This window comes from Haliotis asinina, chromosome 2 (assembly GCF_037392515.1).
Source record: "Haliotis asinina isolate JCU_RB_2024 chromosome 2, JCU_Hal_asi_v2, whole genome shotgun sequence".
NCBI lineage: Eukaryota > Metazoa > Mollusca > Gastropoda > Lepetellida > Haliotidae > Haliotis > Haliotis asinina.
The window spans coordinates 44,754,252-44,777,305 of NC_090281.1; the positions used below are offsets into that span (position 1 = coordinate 44,754,252).

At 46.9% G+C, this 23,054-nt stretch overlaps 1 pseudogene; it reads right to left on the reverse strand.

Annotated features, from left to right (window-relative positions):
• Positions 1–10,207: 10,207 nt before the first annotated feature.
• The window catches only part of LOC137271825 (uncharacterized), a 34,171-nt pseudogene continuing 21,324 nt past the window's right edge, over positions 10,208–23,054 (reverse strand).

The following is a 23,054-nucleotide window of genomic DNA, read 5'->3' on the forward strand; positions in this document are numbered from 1 at the left end:
TGGTACTACCCACTGATAGACGCTGTTTGGTCAGGTTGTGGTACTGTCCACTGATAGACGCTGTTTGGCCGGGTTGTGGTACTACCCACTGATAGACGCTGTTTGGCCGGGTTGTGGTACTACCCACTGATAGACGCTGTTTGGCCAGGTTGTGGTACTACCCACTGATAGACGCTGTTTGGTCAGGTTGTGGTACTGTCCACTGATAGACGCTGTTTGGCCGGGTTGTGGTACTACCCACTGATAGACGCTGTTTGGTCAGGTTGTGGTACTGTCCACTGATAGACGCTGTTTGGCCGGGTTGTGGTACTACCCACTGATAGACGCTGTTTGGCCGGGTTGTGGTACTACCCACTGATAGACGCTGTTTGGCCGGGTTGTGGTACTACCCACTGATAGACGCTGTTTGGCCGGGTTGTGGTACTACCCACTGATAGACGCTGTTTGGCCGGGTTGTGGTACTACCCACTGATAGACGCTGTTTGGCCGGGTTGTGGTACTACCCACTGATAGACGCTGTTTGGCCGGGTTGTGGTACTACCCACTGATGGACGCTGTTTGGTCGGGTTGTGGTACTACCCACTGATAGACGCTGTTTGGCCGGGTTGTGGTACTACCCACTGATAGACGCTGTTTGGCCGGGTTGTGGTACTACCCACTGATGAACGCTGTTTGGTCGGGTTGTGGTACTACCCACTGATGGACGCTGTTTGGCCAGGTTGTGGTACTACCCACTGATAGACGCTGTTTGGCCGGGTTGTGGTACTACCCACTGATAGACGCTGTTTGGCCGGGTTGTGGTACTACCCACTGATGGAAGCTGTTTGGCCAGGTTGTGGTACTACCCACTGATGGACGCTGTTTGGCCAGGTTGTGGTACTACCCACTGATAGACGCTGTTTGGCCGGGTTGTGGTACTACCCACTGATAGACGCTGTTTGGCCGGGTTGTGGTACTACCCACTGATAGACGCTGTTTGGCCGGGTTGTGGTACTACCCACTGATAGACGCTGTTTGGCCAGGTTGTGGTACTACCCACTGATAGACGCTGTTTGGTCAGGTTGTGGTACTACCCACTGAAAGACGCTGTTTGGCCAGGTTGTGGTACTACCCACTGATAGACGCTGTTTGGTCAGGTTGTGGTACTACCCACTGATAGACGCTGTTTGGCCAGGTTGTGGTACTACCCACTGATAGACGCTGTTTGGCCGGGTTGTGGTACTACCCACTGATAGACGCTGTTTGGCCAGGTTGTGGTACTACCCACTGATAGACGCTGTTTGGTCAGGTTGTGGTACTACCCACTGATAGACGCTGTTTGGCCAGGTTGTGGTACTACCCACTGATAGACGCTGTTTGGTCAGATTGTGGTACTACCCACTGATAGACGCAGTTTGGCCAGGTTGTGGTACTACCCACTGATAGACGCTGTTTGGCCGGGTTGTGGTACTACCCACTGATAGACGCTGTTTGGCCAGATTGTGGTACTACCCACTGATAGACGCTGTTTGGCCGGGTTGTGGTACTACCCACTGATAGACGCTGTTTGGCCAGGTTGTGGTACTACCTACTGATAGACGCTGTTTGGCCGGGTTGTGGTACTACCCACTGATAGACGCTGTTTGGCCAGGTTGTGGTACTACCCACTGATAGACGCTGTTTGGCCAGGTTGTGGTACTACCCACTGATAGACGCTGTTTGGCCGGGTTGTGGTACTACCCACTGATAGACGCTGTTTGGCCAGGTTGTGGTACTACCCACTGATAGACGCTGTTTGGTCAGGTTGTGGTACTACCCACTGATAGACGCTGTTTGGTCAGGTTGTGGCACTACCCACTGATAGACGCTGTTTGGCTGGGTTGTGGTACTACCCACTGATAGACGCTGTTTGGCCAGGTTGTGGTACTACCCACTGATAGACGCTGTTTGGCCGGGTTGTGGCACTGTCCACTGATGGACGCTGTTTGGCCGGGTTGTGGCACTGTCCACTAATAGACGCTGTTTGGTCAGGTTGTGGTACTACCCACTGATAGACGCTCTTTGGCCAGGTTGTGGCACTGTCCACTGATAGACGCTGTTTGGCCAGGTTGTGGTACTACCCACTGATAGACGCTGTTTGGCCAGGTTGTGGTACTACCCACTGATAGACGCTGTTTGGCCAGGTTGTGGCACTGTCCACTGATAGACGCTGTTTGGCCGGGTTGTGGTACTACCCACTGATAGACGCTGTTTGGCCGGGTTGTGGTACTACCCACTGATAGACGCTTTTTGGCCTGGTTGTGGTACTTCCCACTGATAGACGCTGTTTGGCCAGGTTATGGTACTACCTACTGATAGACGCTGTTTGGCCGGGTTGTGGTACTACCCACTGATAGACGCTTTTTGGCCGGGTTGTGGTACTACCCACTGATAGACGCTGTTTGGCCTGGTTGTGGTACTACCCACTGATAGACGCTGTTTGGCCGGGTTGTGGTACTATCCACTGATAGACGCTGTTTGGCCGGGTTGTGGTACTACCCACTGATGGACGCTGTTTGGTCAGGTTGTGGCACTGTCCACTGATAGACGCTGTTTGGCCAGGTTGTGGTACTACCCACTGATAGACGCTGTTTGGCCAGGTTGTGGTACTACCCACTGATAGACGCTGTTTGGCCAGGTTGTGGCACTGTCCACTGATAGACGCTGTTTGGCCGGGTTGTGGTACTACCCACTGATAGACGCTGTTTGGCCGGGTTGTGGTACTACCCACTGATAGACGCTTTTTGGCCTGGTTGTGGTACTTCCCACTGATAGACGCTGTTTGGCCAGGTTATGGTACTACCTACTGATAGACGCTGTTTGGCCGGGTTGTGGTACTACCCACTGATAGACGCTGTTTGGCCGGGTTGTGGTACTACCCACTGATAGACGCTGTTTGGCCGGGTTGTGGTACTACCCACTGATAGACGCTGTTTGGCCGGGTTGTGGTACTATCCACTGATAGACGCTGTTTGGCCGGGTTGTGGTACTACCCACTGATGGACGCTGTTTGGTCAGGTTGTGGCACTGTCCACTGATAGACGCTGTTTGGCCAGGTTGTGGTACTACCCACTGATAGACGCTGTTTGGCCGGGTTGTGGTACTACCCACTGATGGACGCTGTTTGGTCAGGTTGTGGCACTGTCCACTGATAGACGCTGTTTGGCCGGGATGTGGTACTACCCACTGATAGACGCTGTTTGGCCGGGTTGTGGTACTACCCACTGATGGACGCTGTTTGGCCGGGTTGTGGTACTACCCACTGATAGACGCTGTTTGGCCGGGTTGTGGTACTTCCCACTGATAGACGCTGTTTGGCCAGGTTGTGGCACTACCCACTGATAGACGCTGTTTGGCCGGGTTGTGGTCCTACCCACTGATAGACGCTGTTTGGCCGGGTTGTGGTACTACCCACTGATAGACGCTGTTTGGCCGGGTTGTGGTACTACCCACTGATAGACGCTGTTTGGCCGGGTTGTGGTACTACCCACTGATAGACGCTGTTTGGCCGGGTTGTGGTACTACCCACTGATAGACGCTGTTTGGCCGGGTTGTGGTACTACCCACTGATGGACGCTGTTTGGTCAGGTTGTGGCACTGTCCACTGATAGACGCTGTTTGGCCAGGTTGTGGTACTACCCACTGATAGACGCTGTTTGGCCAGGTTGTGGTACTACCCACTGATGGACGCTGTTTGGTCAGGTTGTGGCACTGTCCACTGATAGACGCTTTTTGGCCGGGTTGTGGTTCTACCCACTGATAGACGGTGTTTGGCCGGGTTGTGGTACTACCCACTGATAGACGCTGTTTGGCCAGGTTGTGGCACTGTCCACTGATAGACGCTGTTTGGCCGGGTTGTGGCACTACCCACTGATAGATGCTGTTTGGCCGGGTTGTGGTACTACCTACTGATGGACGCTGTTTGGTCAGGTTGTGGCACTGTCCACTGATAGACGCTGTTTGGCCAGGTTGTGGCACTGTCCACTGATAGACGCTGTTTGGTCAGGTTGTGGCACTGTCCACTGATAGACGCTGTTTGGCCAGGTTGTGGTACTACCCACTGATGGACTCTGTTTGGCCAGGTTGTGGCACTGTCCACTGATAGACACTGTTTGGCCGGGTTGTGGTACTATCCACTGATGGACGCTGTTTGGCCGGGTTGTGGCACTGTCCACTGATAGACGCTGTTTGGCCGGGTTGTGGTACTACCCACTGATGGACGCTGTTTGGTCAGGTTGTGGCACTGTCCACTGATAGACGCTGTTTGGCCGGGTTGTGGTACTACCTACTGATAGACGCTGTTTGGCCGGGTTGTGGTACTACCCACTGATAGACGCTGTTTGGCCAGGTTGTGGCACTGTCCACTGATAGACGCTGTTTGGCCGGGTTGTGGTACTACCTACTGATAGACGCTGTTTGGCCGGGTTGTGGTACTACCTACTGATAGACGCTGTTTGGTCAGGTTGTGGCACTGTCCACTGATAGACTCTGTTTGGCCAGGTTGTGGTACTACCCACTGATGGACGCTGTTTGGCCAGGTTGTGGCACTGTCCACTGATAGACGCTGTTTGGCCGTGTTGTGGTACTGTCCACTGATGGACGCTGTTTGGCCGGGTTGTGGCACTGTCCACTGATAGACGCTGTTTGGCCGGGTTGTGGTACTGTCCACTGATGGACGCTGTTTGGTCAGGTTGTGGCACTGTCCACTGATGGACGCTGTTTGGCCAGGGTGTGGCACTGTCCACTGATGGACGCTGTTTGGTCAGGTTGTGGCACTGTCCACTGATAGACGCTGTTTGGCCAGGTTGTGGTACTACCCACTGATGGACGCTGTTTGGTCAGGTTGTGGCACTGTCCACTGATAGACGCTGTTTGGCCAGGTTGTGGCACTGTCCACTGATAGACGCTGTTTGGTCAGGTTGTGGCACTGTTCACTGATAGACGCTGTTTGGCCAGGTTGTGGTACTACCCACTGATGGACGCTGTTTGGCCAGGTTGTGGCACTGTCCACTGATAGACGCTGTTTGGCCAGGTTGTGGTACTGTCCACTGATGGACGCTGTTTGGCCGGGTTGTGGCACTGTCCACTGATAGACGCTGTTTGGCCGGGTTGTGGTACTACCCACTGATAGACGCTGTTTGGCCGGGTTGTGTCACTGTCCACTGATGGACGCTGTTTGGCCGGGTTTTGGCACTGTCCACTGATAGACGCTGTTTGGCCAGGTTGTGGCACTGTCCACTGATAGACGCTGTTTGGCCGGGTTGTGGCACTGTCCACTGATAGACGCTGTTTGGCCGGGTTTTGGCACTGTCCACTGATAGACGCTGTTTGGCCAGGTTGTGGCACTGTCCACTGATAGACGCTGTTTGGCCGGGTTGTGGCACTGTCCACTGATAGACGCTGTTTGGCCAGGTTGTGGCACTGTCCACTGATAGACGCTGTTTGGCCGGGTTGTGGCACTGTCCACTGATAGACGCTGTTTGGCCGGGTTGTGGCACTGTCCACTGATAGACGCTGTTTGGCCAGGTTGTGGTACTACCCACTGATAGACGCTGTTTGGCCGGGTTGTGGCACTGTCCACTGATAGACGCTGTTTGGCCGGGTTGTGACACTGTCCACTGATAGACGCTGTTTGGCCAGGTTGTGGTACTACCCACTGATAGACGCTGTTTGGTCAGGTTGTGGTACTACCCACTGATAGACGCTGTTTGGTCAGGTTGTGGTACTACCCACTGATAGACGCTGTTTGGCCAGGTTGTGGTACTACCCACTTATAGACGCTGTTTGGCCAGGTTGTGGCACTGTCCACTGATAGACGCTGTTTGGCCGGGTTGTGGTACTACCCACTGATAGACGCTGTTTGGCCGGGTTGTGGTACTACCCACTGATAGATGCTGTTTGGCCAGGTTGTGGCACTGTCCCGTGATAGACGCTGTTTGACCAGGTTGTGGCACTGTCCACTGATAGACGCTGTTTGGTCAGGTTGTGGCAGTGTTCACTGATAGACGCTGTTTGGCCAGGTTGTGGCACTGTCCACTGATAGACGCTGTTTGGCCAGGTTGTGGCACTGTCCACTGATAGACGCTGTTTTTCCAGGTTGTGGTACTACCCACTGATAGACGCTGTTTGGCCAGGTTGTGGCACTGTCCACTGATAGACGCTGTTTGGCCGGGTTGTGGCACTACCCACTGATAGACGCTGTTTGGCCAGGTTGTGGTACTACCCACTGATAGACGCTGTTTGGCCAGGTTGTGGCACTGTCCACTGATAGACGCTGTTTGGCCAGGTTGTGGTACTACCCACTGATAGACGCTGTTTGGCCAGGTTGTGGTACTACCCACTTATAGACGCTGTTTGGTCAGGTTGTGGTACTACCCACTGATAGACGCTCTTTGGCCAGGTTGTGGCACTGTCCACTGATGGACGCTGTTTGGCCAGGTTGTGGTACTACCCACTGATAGACGCTGTTTGGCCAGGTTGTGGTACTACCCACTGATAGACGCTGTTTGGCCAGGTTGTGGTACTGTCCACTGATGGACGCTGTTTGGCCAGGTTGTGGTACTACCCACTGATAGACGCTCTTTGGCCAGGTTGTGGTACTACCCACTGATAGACGCTCTTTGGCCAGGTTGTGGTACTACCCACTGATACACGCTGTTTGGCCGGGTTGTGGTACTACCCACTGATAGACGCTGTTTGGCCAGGTTGTGGTACTACCCACTGATAGACGCTCTTTGGCCGGGTTGTGGCACTGTCCACTGATGGACGCTGTTTGGCCAGGTTGTGGTACTGTCCACTGATAGACGCTGTTTGGCCAGGTTGTGGTACTACCCAGTGATAGACGCTGTTTGGCCAGGTTGTGGTACTGTCCACTGATAGACGCTGTTTGGCCAGGTTGTGGTACTACCCACTGATAGACGCTGTTTGGCCAGTTTGTGGTACTACCCACTGATAGACACTGTTTGGTCAGGTTGTGGCACTGTCCACTGATAGACGCTGTTTGGCCAGGTTGTGGTACTGTCCACTGATAGACGCTGTTTGGCCAGGTTGTGGTACTACCCACTGATAGACGCTGTTTGGCCGGGTTGTGGTACTGTCCACTGATGGACGCTGTTTGGCCAGGTTGTGGTACTACCCACTGATAGACGCTGTTTGGCCGGGTTGTGGTACTACCCACTGATGGACGCTGTTTGGTCAGGTTGTGGTACTACCCACTGATAGACGCTGTTTGGCCAGGTTGTGGTACTACCCACTGATAGACGCTGTTTGGCCAGGTTGTGGCACTGTCTTGTTCCTCACCACGTAGTTCGTACAGTGTCTGCTAGACACGTAGTGTGGTTTAGACTGACTGAGTTGAAGTTCTTTCACATTTTTTGTTGCTTATGCAGATGTTCTTCTTGCAGATGTTCTTCTTGCAGATGTTCTTCTTGCAGATGTTCTTCTTGCAGATGTTCTTCTTGCAGTTGTTCTTCTTGTAGTTGTTGTGTCAGCTTGGTATATGATTGTTTTTTGTTTTTCCTGGACAGGTCCTTGGTGCCGCGACACTAGAGGTAGTACTTTTATTCCATGTGCACTTGAACTGCCCTTTCCGTGTTCACGTATCAACACGTCAGAATTTTATCATGCTGAGTGGGACACCGCCTTAAATAGTGTTAACACTCCTCACCTCTCCATTCACACGGGTGTCACATCAACGTTTATTGAACATTAGTTCCACACACGGCATTTTCATCACCAAGCAAATCTAAACATGTCCAACTTATTTTATATCATAATATCCGTACGTTACAACATAGCCACACAAAACAATTTAATTTTTTTTTTCTGAACTCATGAATAAGGTAACACAGATATGTTTTCGTATCCCCATCACTTTAAGTAAATATTCTATGAAAGTAAAAATAGACCGACCGGCAAAAGAGGGTATACAAGGTTTCCAAGAGGTCATTATCATTGACCTGGAGTACCTAGACACCCAGACACAATACAGTTGTGTCAGCAACATCTTTACCCAACCTGAGCTAAAACCACAGGCATACTACAGAGACAGACATGCGCAAGTTCAATGGGACCCTTAAAACAGTTTTCAATCACATAGAGGATGTAAGCATCCCAGTGCATCCCACACGTGCTCCATTGGGGATGTCTTGAGAACGTGCTGGTCATGTAAAAAGTTCACGTTCTTCATGCCGTCGCTGCCAAAGACGAACAAAGCGGATCCAAAGCAGCCTGTGACGTCTGTGTTCAGGAGTTAACACCTGTCCTTTGACGTGTCTGTACGTTCTGGTACTTTCTACACGAAAACGTCTAACCGCCGTGTATCGACTGACACGGTGATCAAGAGAATTCGTCGCTGATGACGTTATAGTTAGGATACGGTGTCTCAGGTGTAACGTCCTCAAATTCCGGTCTCCAACAGGTGTCCTTTCTCGTGGTCTTCCACTTCTTGGTCTGTCCCGTATCTGACCCGATTGCTTTTAACGTTGCAGCAGTCTAGAGTCGGCTGCAGGGGTGCAGACGATGGTTCTTGCAACGATGTGTCGAACCCATCTGAACCATACCTTTGGCCCTCTCTCTGCTGATAACTGGGGCATATCTGTGGTGATGTTTTTCAGACTGCATGTATAACCTGTCCGTGCACTTGTATACCCTTAGTGCATGTGAAACTCTGACACAGACCCAAAATCATGGTTAATACAGTTGACCACTTCAACGTTTTATTCACGACGTGCACGTGAATTTCACTGCAATATCAAATTGATACTTTCAATGGACATGTTTCAGTGTATTATTTACCTTTAAAAATATTTCTTTGAAATTTGAGAAATGGTAACTTTGGGTATACTCTCTTTTGTCAGTCAGTTTACATTGAGAACATCTTACATCATTTGTGGGTGCCCAAATCGTATTCCCGGCATGAAAAAAGATCTAACATCAGGCACTTAGTGAACTGCTTTATTATCCAAAGAAATGCAGCAATCTGAAAGACTAAGTGGACCAGCTATTTCCCCACTAAGTTTCTTCCTTTCAACCACATGGCATGACTTAGAGTTATTCTCATTACACTTATTCAGTAGTGACTGCCATTACACATGATAAATGCCAAACGTTTCCTTGGGGCCAGTAAATATGTCACGGCACTTCGCTAGACCTTTGTACTTCCGGTGGCAGACGGCGTACACTTGGTCCGGTCTAGTAAAGTGATATCTGGACTGGTTTCAAGTATACGTTTGTCACCGGAAATATGGTACCAGAAGTAAGCTGGGTCCGTCTCGTATCTCGCAAGTTCCCGCGCAAAGCACGTCAACTTAGTACCTGAAATAGCGCCGTGTTGAGTCGTGACCTCGGTTTCTCGTGGTTACCTGTAAATAATCGAGATTGTACCAGACAATCCAGTGATCAACAACACGAGCATCGATCTGCGTAATTGGAAACCGATGACATGTGTAAACCAAGTCAGCAAGTCTGACCACCCGATCCCGTTAGTCGCCTCTTACGACAAGCATAGTCGCCTTTTATGACAAGCATGGGTTATTCTACTATGGCCTATTCTACCTATTCTATTCTACCCCGGCGGCGTAAAACTAAACTCACTCACACACTCCTAAATGGCTGTATACTATGAGAGAGTTTGCACTGTATATTAAACAAACATTCATGAAGACGCATATTTTCTTCAAAATAGAGTTGGAAACACCTGCCTGTCTGGTCCTCTGTCGCCCTTCCGGAGAATTCTTGTTCCACATCTTTCCATGGAATGTCTTCTTGGCAGTCGTCCTGCCTCTGGGGGACTTCAGGGTCCAATTCTGCCAATAGGGTGATGGCATCCACGTTCCTAATAGTAACGATAACGAATAGGTTAATGTTTCATATCATTGATACTTACAACATAGATAATAAATATCAAACGTATATGCTGTTCCATGAGAAAGACGCTGTAACCTGAAACACAAGTTGTAACTTGCTCATGACGTCATTGTCAACAAGAATATATTATATCTTCTTTTCAAAACATAGTTTAGAGAACTTGCCTTCCTGGTAGTCTGGTGGCTTTGTGGCCGTTGTCCTGCCGCCAGAAGAGTCCTCGATACACTTCTGTCTATGGAATATCTTCTTGGCAGTCGTCCTGCCTCTGGTCCATTTCCGCCCCCAAAAGCTCATCCCATCGGTCCCTCGGAAAGCCAGTGTACTAAAGTCCAGGTGGAAGGGTTTGGAGGGCACAACACCAAATCCAGAATGTGCCAGGGTTCCTGCGTCTGAAAGAAATGATTCATGCATAAGCATTAGGAATCACATTTCTCGCGTATGTAGATTCGTTTAGCAACAGCAAGTAAGTGTGGTTTTATGCCGCTTTGGGCAATATTCCAACGACGAGCCTCAGACGTGGGCGTGAGGCACAGTATGTAAGTGGGGAGTCAAACACTGGCACTGAACATGGTGCGCCAACACTTGAACAACTAGGCTACACTACCACTCCGTTTACAGTATCAACCTTTCCCGTCTATACCTAAATGGCTGTGACTATGAGAAAATGAGTGTGTAAAGAAATATGCATGAAGACGCATATTTTCTTGCAAATAGATTTGGAAACACCTGCCTGTCTGGTCCTCTGTCGCCCTTCCGAAGAATCCTTGAAGTCGTGCTACCTCTACCGGATTTCAAGACGCTCTGTCCCTATATTTCACATCATTATGGGTCGGTGCTCAGATGAGATAAGAAGTAAGACAAAACGAAACAAAATTTCCTTCATTAATTGCAGATTTATTTATGTAAGACAATATCATTAAAACATAATCGACGGCTAATACAATAAAGGTACGACGCATTGTAAACATAAAATTACAAGTTAAACCTAAAGCGACATAGGTGTATAGATCATTGAATACAAATGCACTAAAACAAACTGTAGTCCGTGGGTGTGAATGTTGTAAATTGTGATGTGCTTATCACTGATCATCGCGTTCGTGACTCACTCGTGTTAATCTGCGATTACAGTGTGTTTGCCTTGAAAACGTACCAATGAATGTCTCTTTAAACAAAAAAAAGTAAATCGAATGAAGTGAAATTAAGATTGCAAATTCTTGCAATACCTTGCCAATTGAACATTTAACTCAGAATTTTATTCAACTTAGGATGAAAGTTGTTTAACCAAAGCGCAAAATTTCAAATTACTTTCTTTCTTTGTATTACAAGGGGGTATGCACATTAAGTGAAACGCCAAGAACAAGCTGGGTTGGTCTAAGTTAACGCTCATCACGTACCGCACGTGATCTTGTTTCACTGTTCTAACTGCTGCGCTTACCCCCTTGCAATACAAACCAGTAATAACGATTTGAATCTATGATCTTTTTATGATCTTCTTACTTTTATCCTAAGTCGAAAAAAATTCTAAAACTTAAATTTTCAGATGGCAAGATAAAATTACGTGGATTCGAAATATTAATTTCACTATGTCTGGTTTACTTTTTGTTTAAAGTGCGAATGTTCAGTGATGGGTTTGTTGATCCTTGACTTGTGCAAACTAGTTCTAAAGAAAGAGAAAGTAGGATCATACATTTTGAATGAATTAAATCTCTCGATATGGATGAATTTGACGTTAAAGGAATATGCATTTTAAAGCAAAATATTGACACCTAGATGATGTACAGAGTACATATGATATATGAGGAAACGAACAAAAACTTGTTGGGTGAGAAACTGGCTTTCTCCGCCTTGATGATCATGAGTCCTACAATTTCTTCAGAATCACCCCACCCATGTTTCATGAAATTCTTGAATTCATCACCCTTCATTAAATAAGATGTCTTTCTTGGTCCACCCTCATTTTTCTGTGGAGGCATGGTGATGTCGATGTTTCCATCTTGAAACTGATAACGGAAATAAGAATGGGCTGGGTACTTACAAAAATCAAACTAGGACATGTCTGCTATTACCACTGCACACGCCAGAATGTTAGAATGTAGTGCGAACGGGAAGAGGCGTCTGAATACGAGCTGGTTGAGTTAAGAAAGAGTTAGAGCTGGGTAGTGCATGTTAAGAACGCGGCAGGACTAATTCACAATGGATGTGAACTGACTAAAGACGAGTTTGAACTGCTTGAAAACGTTTTTCACATGAGGTGAAGGCGAATTTCTTCCCAGTCTATACTTAATACCAACTGTCTGAGGATTGGGCACAGATGAGGTAGACATACTGACAATTGTTTATGATCAATCGAGCATCGTAATTTATATAATCATTACACGTTTTATCCTGTTCAATCTCTTTATACAGTCATTAGTAAGGCAGGTCAGGACGTCCTAAGAACTACAAATGTACCTTGGTGTACCTCGGGCCTACCAACAGAACTCCATCGTTCATTCGTATGTGCGACAAGACTAGACTTGTTGAGAGGACCGCAGTCAGTTCGATTCCGAATTTATCTCAATGCATATCAGCCAAGTCTCCAAATTTTGAAGCAGTTCCCTTTCTGCATATTTGCAATTTTGCCATTCCATTAACTATATGAAGAGCCAGCATTCTCTCCTCTGCTAGTAGGCAATGAAGGACCAAACACTCCCGTTTAAAGTTCCTCTTACAAACCGCATTTGATGTTTTCTTTTGAAGGTCCATCTGAATGAGCCATTGTAAAAGGAACACCAGAAATGTCAATGTGCTAATCAGGATTGATGAAAACTCCATTCAGTCTTCCAAATTAATGACGTATTATGTCTGTATCTTATGAACATTGCAAGTGGAGTTGTTGTCCCAAAGGATATAATTCACAGCTTCTTGCATGTTGAACAGAGCAAAAGGATTAATATCATATGTAGTCAACTGAACTCCAAAACAAACTGTTGGTCACCTTTACATTGATTGAACCTGAAACTGAAAATCTCTTCCACATTGATTCCCAAAAAGTCTGTAAAGCCCAGGGATGAGAAGCTCCACACAACAAATGGGTCACAGTTTTGATGTTCACGAAACGGTCTTTACATCTTGTGGACAGGTTTCTAATGCTATGTATGTACCAAATAATCCCACAAAAACTCCCACAGCATCCAACAGTCTAAAACGTCTTATTGAGCGAGTTAACTACCATGTGCATGTGTGGATACAACCAATCATGAAGATTCCTTCACCAGTTGGCCCTGGTTGGAGCATTTGTGATTGTCAGCTTTTCCCTTTTCTGATGTCGAGAGATCCTGCTACCCATGAATTGGTTGAACTGACGTCGAATAAATGTAAAAGGTCAGCATGCCAGCAGAGAGATCTATGTCAGTGCAGATGAACTGATTTATTGTGCACAGAGACATGTCTTTTTGTATGGCAGGTGATTGTTGCCCGAACAGCTTTGTCTTCTAGATGACTCCAATTCTGACACGATGTAACATATGATATGAAAGAAAGTGAAGAGGAGAGTTAATTGTAAACTTCTGAATGTATCAAAAGTGATTAAGAGTTATCTGGCAGACCACATTGAATAGCTGCAACAGGGCCGAAGTTATTAAGGGAGCCCTGTCAGCATAAAAAGAGTTATATCAATACGTTTATGCATAAAAAGTAACCTGTAAAAAAAAATTATAGGGGCAGCGGTACCCCTGCTTTCCCGACCCTATACAGCCAGACCTTAGACGCAGTTATCGGCCTTGATGCATAGTTTTCTAACACTTTGGATGACGTTATTTCTTCAACTATTTTAGGCAAATGACGCATTCATAAACCATACCATTGATATTTTGTTCTTTTTCGATACTGTATAAAACATTTGACACCAAATGAATTGTTTGTTTACATATCAGTACAAACGTAGTGATATGTATAAGTAGTAAAATTACAATGGTGGCCATCTTGGCAGCCATTTCGAATTCTGGTAATATGAAACAATTCCATATAACATGCTGTCACTCTACAAGTAAAGAGGAAACAAAAACAACTGATTCTAGTTACAAGAATAATGTGAACTTTCAAAAAATAAATCACCACCACACTATATTACCACGACATGATCATACACAATTACTTGTTTTGTGCCCAAGCCACCACTCTAGAAGAGGCAAATGTAAAAAATAAACATCAAAAGTATCAACATTGGATGTAAATGGACACATTCGGTGTTACTTTTTATGTAAATTTAACTGCCGAGAAGGCAACACACGACAATTCAAGATGGCGGCCAAGATGGCGACCATTTTGATTATTTTCAAAAGCAAAAAATATGTCAAAAATATTCAATATCCTTTAACAATACACAAAAGTCAAAATGAAAGTGATCAGATTGATAGTAGTAAAACTATCAATGACTAACTTTGAGATGTTGTCGGGCAGCAAACCAAATTCATTATGGATCGTACACAATGACATGTGTTTCAGTACTTACACAAGAAAAAATATGTTGATTTACAAAAATTTACAAAATTTAAATGTCATATTTACAAACATTTACAACGATTGTAAAGGTGATGTTTACAAAGCTTGTAAATGTTTGGAAATTTAGGAAGGATTTTACCGCTACTTCTTTCAATTTTGCCTTTTCTCAAGAATCCCCATGACTCTTTAAACTTACTAATTTATTATTTCTTTTGTTCTGTTAGAGTTCTTACTGTTGATATGCATAATGGATCTTACACGTGACATATTTATTCATGAAAACTGAAGGAATAAGCCATATTTTGTGTAAGTCCATTTGTGCTTTATATCAATGCAACTGCGTCTGGTGCGTGAAAACATGAAAGTTCATGTGTACCGCCAGCATTGATCCATATACCAAATACTTGTGCCTGTTAAAACAGATGTCTTGCCTTTGTTCGAGATCATCATCCCAAGCTCATTCCGATGATTTTACCACTCTACTCCATGGGAACTATATGCATTCTCTAAATAACACCTGTCACTAGACCTTTTATGTTGGTGCTCATTAACGGTGTTATGCAGTTGGCGTATTCAAGAAATCTCATAAACATGTCAATAGATAATTGGTTGTGATGTCAGTACGTGTGGATTGGAGCAAGTAGTCCAATGAATTAATAAAAATCATTGTGTAACAAGATTTATATAATCATTTACAAGAATTATGTTACAGAATATTTAATGGTGCGTGCCGGTCTATCATTTGTTTGTTTATGTTCGGCGTACATAAATTTTTAATGTATTATTCATACATAAAACATAACTTACATAACTGTACAATCTGCTTTGCATTTGGTGACTTTCGTGAATATAAGAAATTCTTAAAGTGCTACACAATCATACATCATCAGTGTCAACAGTGATAGTTCACTTCATACACAACTGACCCAACAAGATGGGAAAAAACTTTTCCATACTCTGTTATGGTCTTCCTTTCTGCTTGAAGATGTTTTTTTGTCTTAAGTCTATGGTTACTTCGGTGAGCAGCCACAATTTTACCATCAAGACACCAAAACTAATTATCTTACCAATAACATTCTCGTAAATGCTCTATATTGATACAATTAGTTTGTATGTGTGGAATGCACTTTACAAAGGTAAATAAACCAAAGTTCTAATACAAGATTATCATATGACAAACCACGAGGTTAATTCTTCAATCATATATAGTATTAAATCTAAAAGAAGCAGCGACGAAGAGGTAGGCAGATCTTAAGATGGACAGATTATTAAGATCAGATAATTCACTATTTCCATATAAGATTGTCTTCAAGCTTTACCCATGTTTGTTATTCACATTTATATACATATGTGACAACACATGCTGCATTTAAATTTTGTATTGTATGTTGCATGGTACCGGTGTCGATATAAACTGTAAAGCTGTTCACAATCCCATGTCATTTTTTACCAATGAAAAACAAACACAATAATTAAGCACAAAAATGAGATGTGTAAATCATTCCCTCTGCTGGTGATGGCTGTGTGGGATTAATTAAACGACCAAACCCAGTTGAGCATGCCTTATAATTCTCCTACTCTTAAAATAAACAAATTCAGTCCAAAGAGGATACCACTAGTGGGATTATTTGGCTGATTTGAGTTAGTGTTTTGATAACGCTTAGTCTTGATGAACAATAGTCTATTTCAACAACATGTCTCATGTATGCTGGTGACGGTGCGCCATGCATTGGTGGATGTTGTGGTGTACTCCTGTATGTCGGTGGCGATGTGCCATGCATTAGTGGATGTTGTGGTGTACTCAAGTATGCCGGTGATGGTGCGCTATGCATTGGTGGATGTTGTGGTGTAATCATGTATGCCGGTGGCGTTGTGCCATGCATCGGTGGATGTTGTGCTATGTTCATGTATGCCTGTGGCGTTGCACGATGCATTGGTGGATGTTGTTATGTACTCATGTATGCCAGTGGCGTTGCACGATGCATTGTTGGATGTTGTGGTGTATTCATGTATGCCTTTGGCGGTGTGCCATGCATTGGTGGATGTGATGGTGGTGTCTCATGTATGAGGGTGGTGGTGGACGATGCATTGGTGGATGTTGTAGTGTACTCATGTATGCTGGTGGCCGTGCACCATGCATTGGTGGATATGATGGTGCCGTCTCATGTATGAGGGTTGTGGTGCCCCATGAATTAGTGTATGTGATGGTGGTGTCTCATGTATGCTGGTGGCGGTGGACGATGCATTGGTGGATGTTGTGGTGTGTTCATATATGCCTTTGGCAGTGCACCATGCATTGGTGGATGTTGTGGTGTACTCATGTATGCCGGTGGTGGTGCGCCATGCATTGGTGGATATGATGGTGGTGTCTCATGTATGAGGGTGGTGGTGCCCCATGAATTAGTGGATGTGATGGTGGTGTCTCATGTATGCTGGTGGCGGTGGACGATGCATTGTGGATGTTGTGGTGTACTCATGTATACCAGTGGCGGTGCACCATGCATTGGTGGATATGATGGTGCCGCCTCATGTATGAGGGTTATGGTGCCCCATGAATTAGTGGATGTGATGGTCGTGTCTCATGTATGCCGGTGGCAGTGCACCATGCATTGGTGGATGTGATGGTGGTGGCTTATGTATGAGGGTGGTGGTGCCCCATGCATTGGTGGATGTTTTGGTGTATTCATGAATGCCGGTGGCGGTGTAAGATCCATTGGTGGATGTTGTGGTGTGTTCACGTATGGCAGTGAATGTGTGCCATGCATTGGTGTATGTGATGGTGGTGTCTCATGTATGAGGGTGGTGGTGCCGCATGCCTTGGTGGATGTTGTGGTGTACTCATGTATGCCGGTGGTGGTGCCCCATGGATTGGTGGATGTTGTGGTGTAATCCTTTATGCCGGTGGCGGTGCGCCATGGATTGGTGGATGTTGTGGAGTGCTCATGTAGGCCAGTGGCGGTGCCCCATGCATTTGTGGAAGTGATGGTGGTGTCTCATGTATATGCATGAGGGTGGTGGTGCGCCATGCATTGGTGGATGTGATGGTGGTGGCTTATGTATGCCGGTGGTGGTGTGCCATGCATTGGTGGATGTTGTGGTGTACTCATGTATGCCGGTGGTGGTGCGATATGCAGTGGTGGTTGTGATGGTGGTGCCTCAGTAGTCCGATGGTAGTGCCCCATGCATTGGTGGATGTGATGGTGGTGCCTCATGTACGTCGGTGGTGGTGCCCCATTCACTGGTGGATGTTGTGGTGTCTCATATATGCCGGTGTCGGTGCCCCATGCATTGGTGGATGTTCCGGTGTACTCATGTATGCCGGTTTTGGTGTTCCATGCATTGGTGGATATTGTGGTGTACTCATGTATGCCGGTGGGGGTGCGAAATGCATTGGTGGATGAGATGGTGGTTTCTCATGTATACCGATAGTGGTGCGCCATGCACTGGTGGATGTTGTGGTGTGCTCACGTATGCCAGTGGCTGTGCGCCATCCATTGGTGGATGTGATGGTGGTGTCGCATGTGTGAGGGTGGTGGTGCCCCATGCATTGGTGGATGTTGTGGTGTACTCATGTATGCCGGTGGTGGTGTCCCATGCATTGGTGGATGTTGTGGTGTACTCATGTATGCCGGTGGTGGTGTCCCATGCATTGGTGGATGTGATGGTGGTGTCTCATGTATGAGGGTGGTGGTGGACGATGCATTGGTGGATGTTGTAGTGTACTCATGTATGCTGGTGGCCGTGCACCATGAATTGGTGGATGTGATGGTCGTGTCTCATGTATGCCGGTGGCAGTGCACCATGCATTGGTGGATGTGATGGTGGTGGCTTATGTATGAGGGTGGTGGTGCCCCATGCATTGGTGGATGTTTTGGTGTATTCATGAATGCCGGTGGCGGTGTAAGATCCATTGGTGGATGTTGTGGTGTGTTCACGTATGGCAGTGAATGTGTGCCATGCATTGGTGTATGTGATGGTGGTGTCTCATGTATGAGGGTGGTGGTGCCGCATGCCTTGGTGGATGTTGTGGTGTACTCATGTATGCCGGTGGTGGTGCCCCATGGATTGGTGGATGTTGTGGTGTAATCCTTTATGCCGGTGGCGGTGCGCCATGGATTGGTGGATGTTGTGGAGTGCTCATGTAGGCCAGTGGCGGTGCCCCATGCATTTGTGGAAGTGATGGTGGTGTCTCATGTATATGCATGAGGGTGGTGGTGCGCCATGCATTGGTGGATGTGATGGTGGTGGCTTATGTATGCCGGTGGTGGTGTGCCATGCATTGGTGGATGTTGTGGTGTACTCATGTATGCCGGTGGTGGTGCGATATGCAGTGGTGGTTGTGATGGTGGTGCCTCAGTAGTCCGATGGTAGTGCCCCATGCATTGGTGGATGTGATGGTGGTGCCTCATGTACGTCGGTGGTGGTGCCCCATTCACTGGTGGATGTTGTGGTGTCTCATATATGCCGGTGTCGGTGCCCCATGCATTGGTGGATGTTCCGGTGTACTCATGTATGCCGGTTTTGGTGTTCCATGCATTGGTGGATATTGTGGTGTACTCATGTATGCCGGTGGGGGTGCGAAATGCATTGGTGGATGAGATGGTGGTTTCTCATGTATACCGATAGTGGTGCGCCATGCACTGGTGGATGTTGTGGTGTGCTCACGTATGCCAGTGGCTGTGCGCCATCCATTGGTGGATGTGATGGTGGTGTCGCATGTGTGAGGGTGGTGGTGCCCCATGCATTGGTGGATGTTGTGGTGTACTCATGTATGCCGGTGGTGGTGTCCCATGCATTGGTGGATGTTGTGGTGTACTCATGTATGCCGGTGGTGGTGTCCCATGCATTGGTCGATGTTGTGGTGTAATCCTGTATGCCAGTGGCAGTGCACCATGCATTGGTGGATGTTGTGGTGTACTCATGTAAGCCGGTGGTGGTGCACCATGCATTGGTGGATATGATGGTGCCGTCTCATGTATGAGGGTTGTGGTGCCCCATGAATTAGTGTATGTGATGGTTGTGTACTCATGTATGCTGGTGGCGGTGGACGATGCATTGGTGGATGTTGTGGTGTGTTCATATATGCCTTTGGCAGTGCACCATGCATTGGTGGATGTTGTGGTGTACTCATGTATGCCGGTGGTGGTGCGCCATGCATTGGTGGATATGATGGTGCTGTCTCATGTATGAGGGTGGTGGTGCCCCATGAATTAGTGGATGTGATGGTGGTGTCTCATGTATGCTGGTGGCGGTGGACGATGCATTGTGGATGTTGTGGTGTACTCATGTATACCAGTGGCGGTGCACCATGCATTGGTGGATATGATGGTGCCGCCTCATGTATGAGGGTTATGGTGCCCCATGAATTAGTGGATGTGATGGTCGTGTCTCATGTATGCCGGTGGCAGTGCACCATGCATTGGTGGATGTGATGGTGGTGGCTTATGTATGAGGGTGGTGGTGCCCCATGCATTGGTGGATGTTTTGGTGTATTCATGAATGCCGGTGGCGGTGTAAGATCCATTGGTGGATGTTGTGGTGTGTTCACGTATGGCAGTGAATGTGTGCCATGCATTGGTGTATGTGATGGTGGTGTCTCATGTATGAGGGTGGTGGTGCCGCATGCCTTGGTGGATGTTGTGGTGTACTCATGTATGCCGGTGGTGGTGCCCCATGGATTGGTGGATGTTGTGGTGTAATCCTTTATGCCGGTGGCGGTGCGCCATGGATTGGTGGATGTTGTGGAGTGCTCATGTAGGCCAGTGGCGGTGCCCCATGCATTTGTGGAAGTGATGGTGGTGTCTCATGTATATGCATGAGGGTGGTGGTGCGCCATGCATTGGTGGATGTGATGGTGGTGGCTTATGTATGCCGGTGGTGGTGTGCCATGCATTGGTGGATGTTGTGGTGTACTCATGTATGCCGGTGGTGGTGCGATATGCAGTGGTGGTTGTGATGGTGGTGCCTCAGTAGTCCGATGGTAGTGCCCCATGCATTGGTGGATGTGATGGTGGTGCCTCATGTACGTCGGTGGTGGTGCCCCATTCACTGGTGGATGTTGTGGTGTCTCATATATGCCGGTGTCGGTGCCCCATGCATTGGTGGATGTTCCGGTGTACTCATGTATGCCGGTTTTGGTGTTCCATGCATTGGTGGATATTGTGGTGTACTCATGTATGCCGGTGGGGGTGCGAAATGCATTGGTGGATGAGATGGTGGTTTCTCATGTATACCGATAGTGGTGCGCCATGCACTGGTGGATGTTGTGGTGTGCTCACGTATGCCAGTGGCTGTGCGCCATCCATTGGTGGATGTGATGGTGGTGTCGCATGTGTGAGGGTGGTGGTGCCCCATGCATTGGTGGATGTTGTGGTGTACTCATGTATGCCGGTGGTGGTGTCCCATGCATTGGTGGATGTTGTGGTGTACTCATGTATGCCGGTGGTGGTGTCCCATGCATTGGTCGATGTTGTGGTGTAATCCTGTATGCCAGTGGCAGTGCACCATGCATTGGTGGATGTTGTGGTGTACTCATGTAAGCCGGTGGTGGTGCACCATGCATTGGTGGATATGATGGTGCCGTCTCATGTATGAGGGTTGTGGTGTCCCATGAATTAGTGTATGTGATGGTTGTGTACTCATGTATGCCGGTGGCCGTGCACCATGCATTGGTGGATGTTGTGGTGTACTCATGTAACCCGGTGGCAGTGCACCATGCATTGTTGGATGTTTTGGTGTATTCATGTATGCCGGTGGCGGTGCCTCATGCATTGGTAGATATTGTGGTCTACTCATGTATGCTGGTGGCGGTGCGCCATGTGTTGCTGGATGTGGTGATGGTGTTTCATGTATGCCGGTGGTGGTGCCCCATACATTGGTGTATGTTGTGGTGTGCTCTTGTATGCAGGGTGGCGGTTTGCCATGCATTGGTGTATGTGATGGTGATGTCTCATATATGCCGGTGGTGGTGTGCCATGGATTTGTGGATGTTGTGGAGTACTCATGTATGCTGGTTGTGGTGCACCATGAATTGGTGGATGTTGTGGTGTACTCATGTATGCGTGTGGTGGTGCACCATGCATTGGTGGATGTTGTGGTGTACTCATGTAGGCCAGTGGCGGTGTGGCATGGATTGGTGGATGTTATGGTGGTGTCTCATATATGCCGGTGGTGGTGCCCCATGCATTGGTAGATGTCATTTTGGTGTCTTATGTATGCCTGTGGTGGTGCCCCATGCATTGGTGGATGTTTTTGGTGGGCTCATGTATGTCGGTGGCTGTTGGACATGCATTGGAGGATGTTTTGGTGTACTCATGTATGCCGGTGGTGGTGCGCCATGCATTGGTGGATGTTGTAGTGTACTCATGTCTGCCACTGGTGGTGCCCCATGCATTGGTGAATGTGATGGTGGTGTCTCATTTACATGTATTGTGGTGTACGATGTTGAGATGATTTTGTTACTTTAAACAAAATGTACACCAGACATAGTGAAGTTAATATTTCGAAACCACGTCATTTTATCTTGCAACTGAAAATTTAAGTCTTAGAATTGTATTCAACTTAGGATAAAAGTTGCTTAACAAACGATTATAGATTCAAATCGTTATTACTGGTTTGTATTGCATGGAGGTAAGCGCAGCAGATAGAACAGTGAAACAAGTGCACGTGCGGCACGTGATGAGCGTTAACTTAGAACAACCCAACTTCTCGACGTTTTATTTAATGTGCACCCCAAACCCCCTGTAATACAAACAAAGAAAGTGATTTGAAATTATGATCGTTTGTTTAACAACTTTCATCTTAAGTTGAATAAAATTCTGAGAATTAAATGTTCAATTGGCAAGGTATAAAATTATAAGAAATTTGGCATCGTAATTTCATTTTATTCGATTTACGTTTTTGTTTAAAGAGACATTCATCGGTACGCTTTCACGGCAAACGGACTGTAATCGCAGAATAACACGAGTGAGTCACGAAAGCGATGAGCAGTGGTAAGCACATCACAATTTACAACATTCCCACCCACGGACGACAGTTTGTTTTAATTCATTTACACTGAATGTTCCATACACCTATGTCACTTTGGGTTTAACTTTTAATTTTAAATTTACAATGGGTGATACCTGCATTGTATTAGCCGTTGATTATGTTTTAGCTATATTGTCTTACATAAATAAATCTGTAATTAATGAAAGAAAATTTTGTTTCGTTTTGTTTCAATAATGAATATTACCAGGTCTTACTTGGCTCAGGCTAAATAAGAAAACATGCCTTTGTGCAAACACTTGTGATTGAGGTGCTTTCAATAGCTCTAATCCATTGTTTCGGGTTCGCCGACTGGAATTAGGTTGCGTAAGCGAGCGACCCGAAGCGAGCGACTGAAGCCCGCTTGGAGTTTGAGCACCCACCTGTAGTGATGTGAAATATTTCTCGTGGGGACAGAAAGTCTTGAAATCCTGTAGAGGTAGGACGACTTCAAGGATTCTTCGGAAGGGCGACAGAGGACCAGACAGGTAGGGGTTTCCATCTCTATTTGGAAGTAAATATGCATCTTCGTGGATATTTGTTTAATATACAGTGCACACTCATTCTCTCATAGTACACAGCCATTTAGGTATAGATGGGAAAGGTTGATACTGGTTTCTGCATGTAAAGGGAGTGGTAGTGTAGCCTAGTTGTTCAAGTGT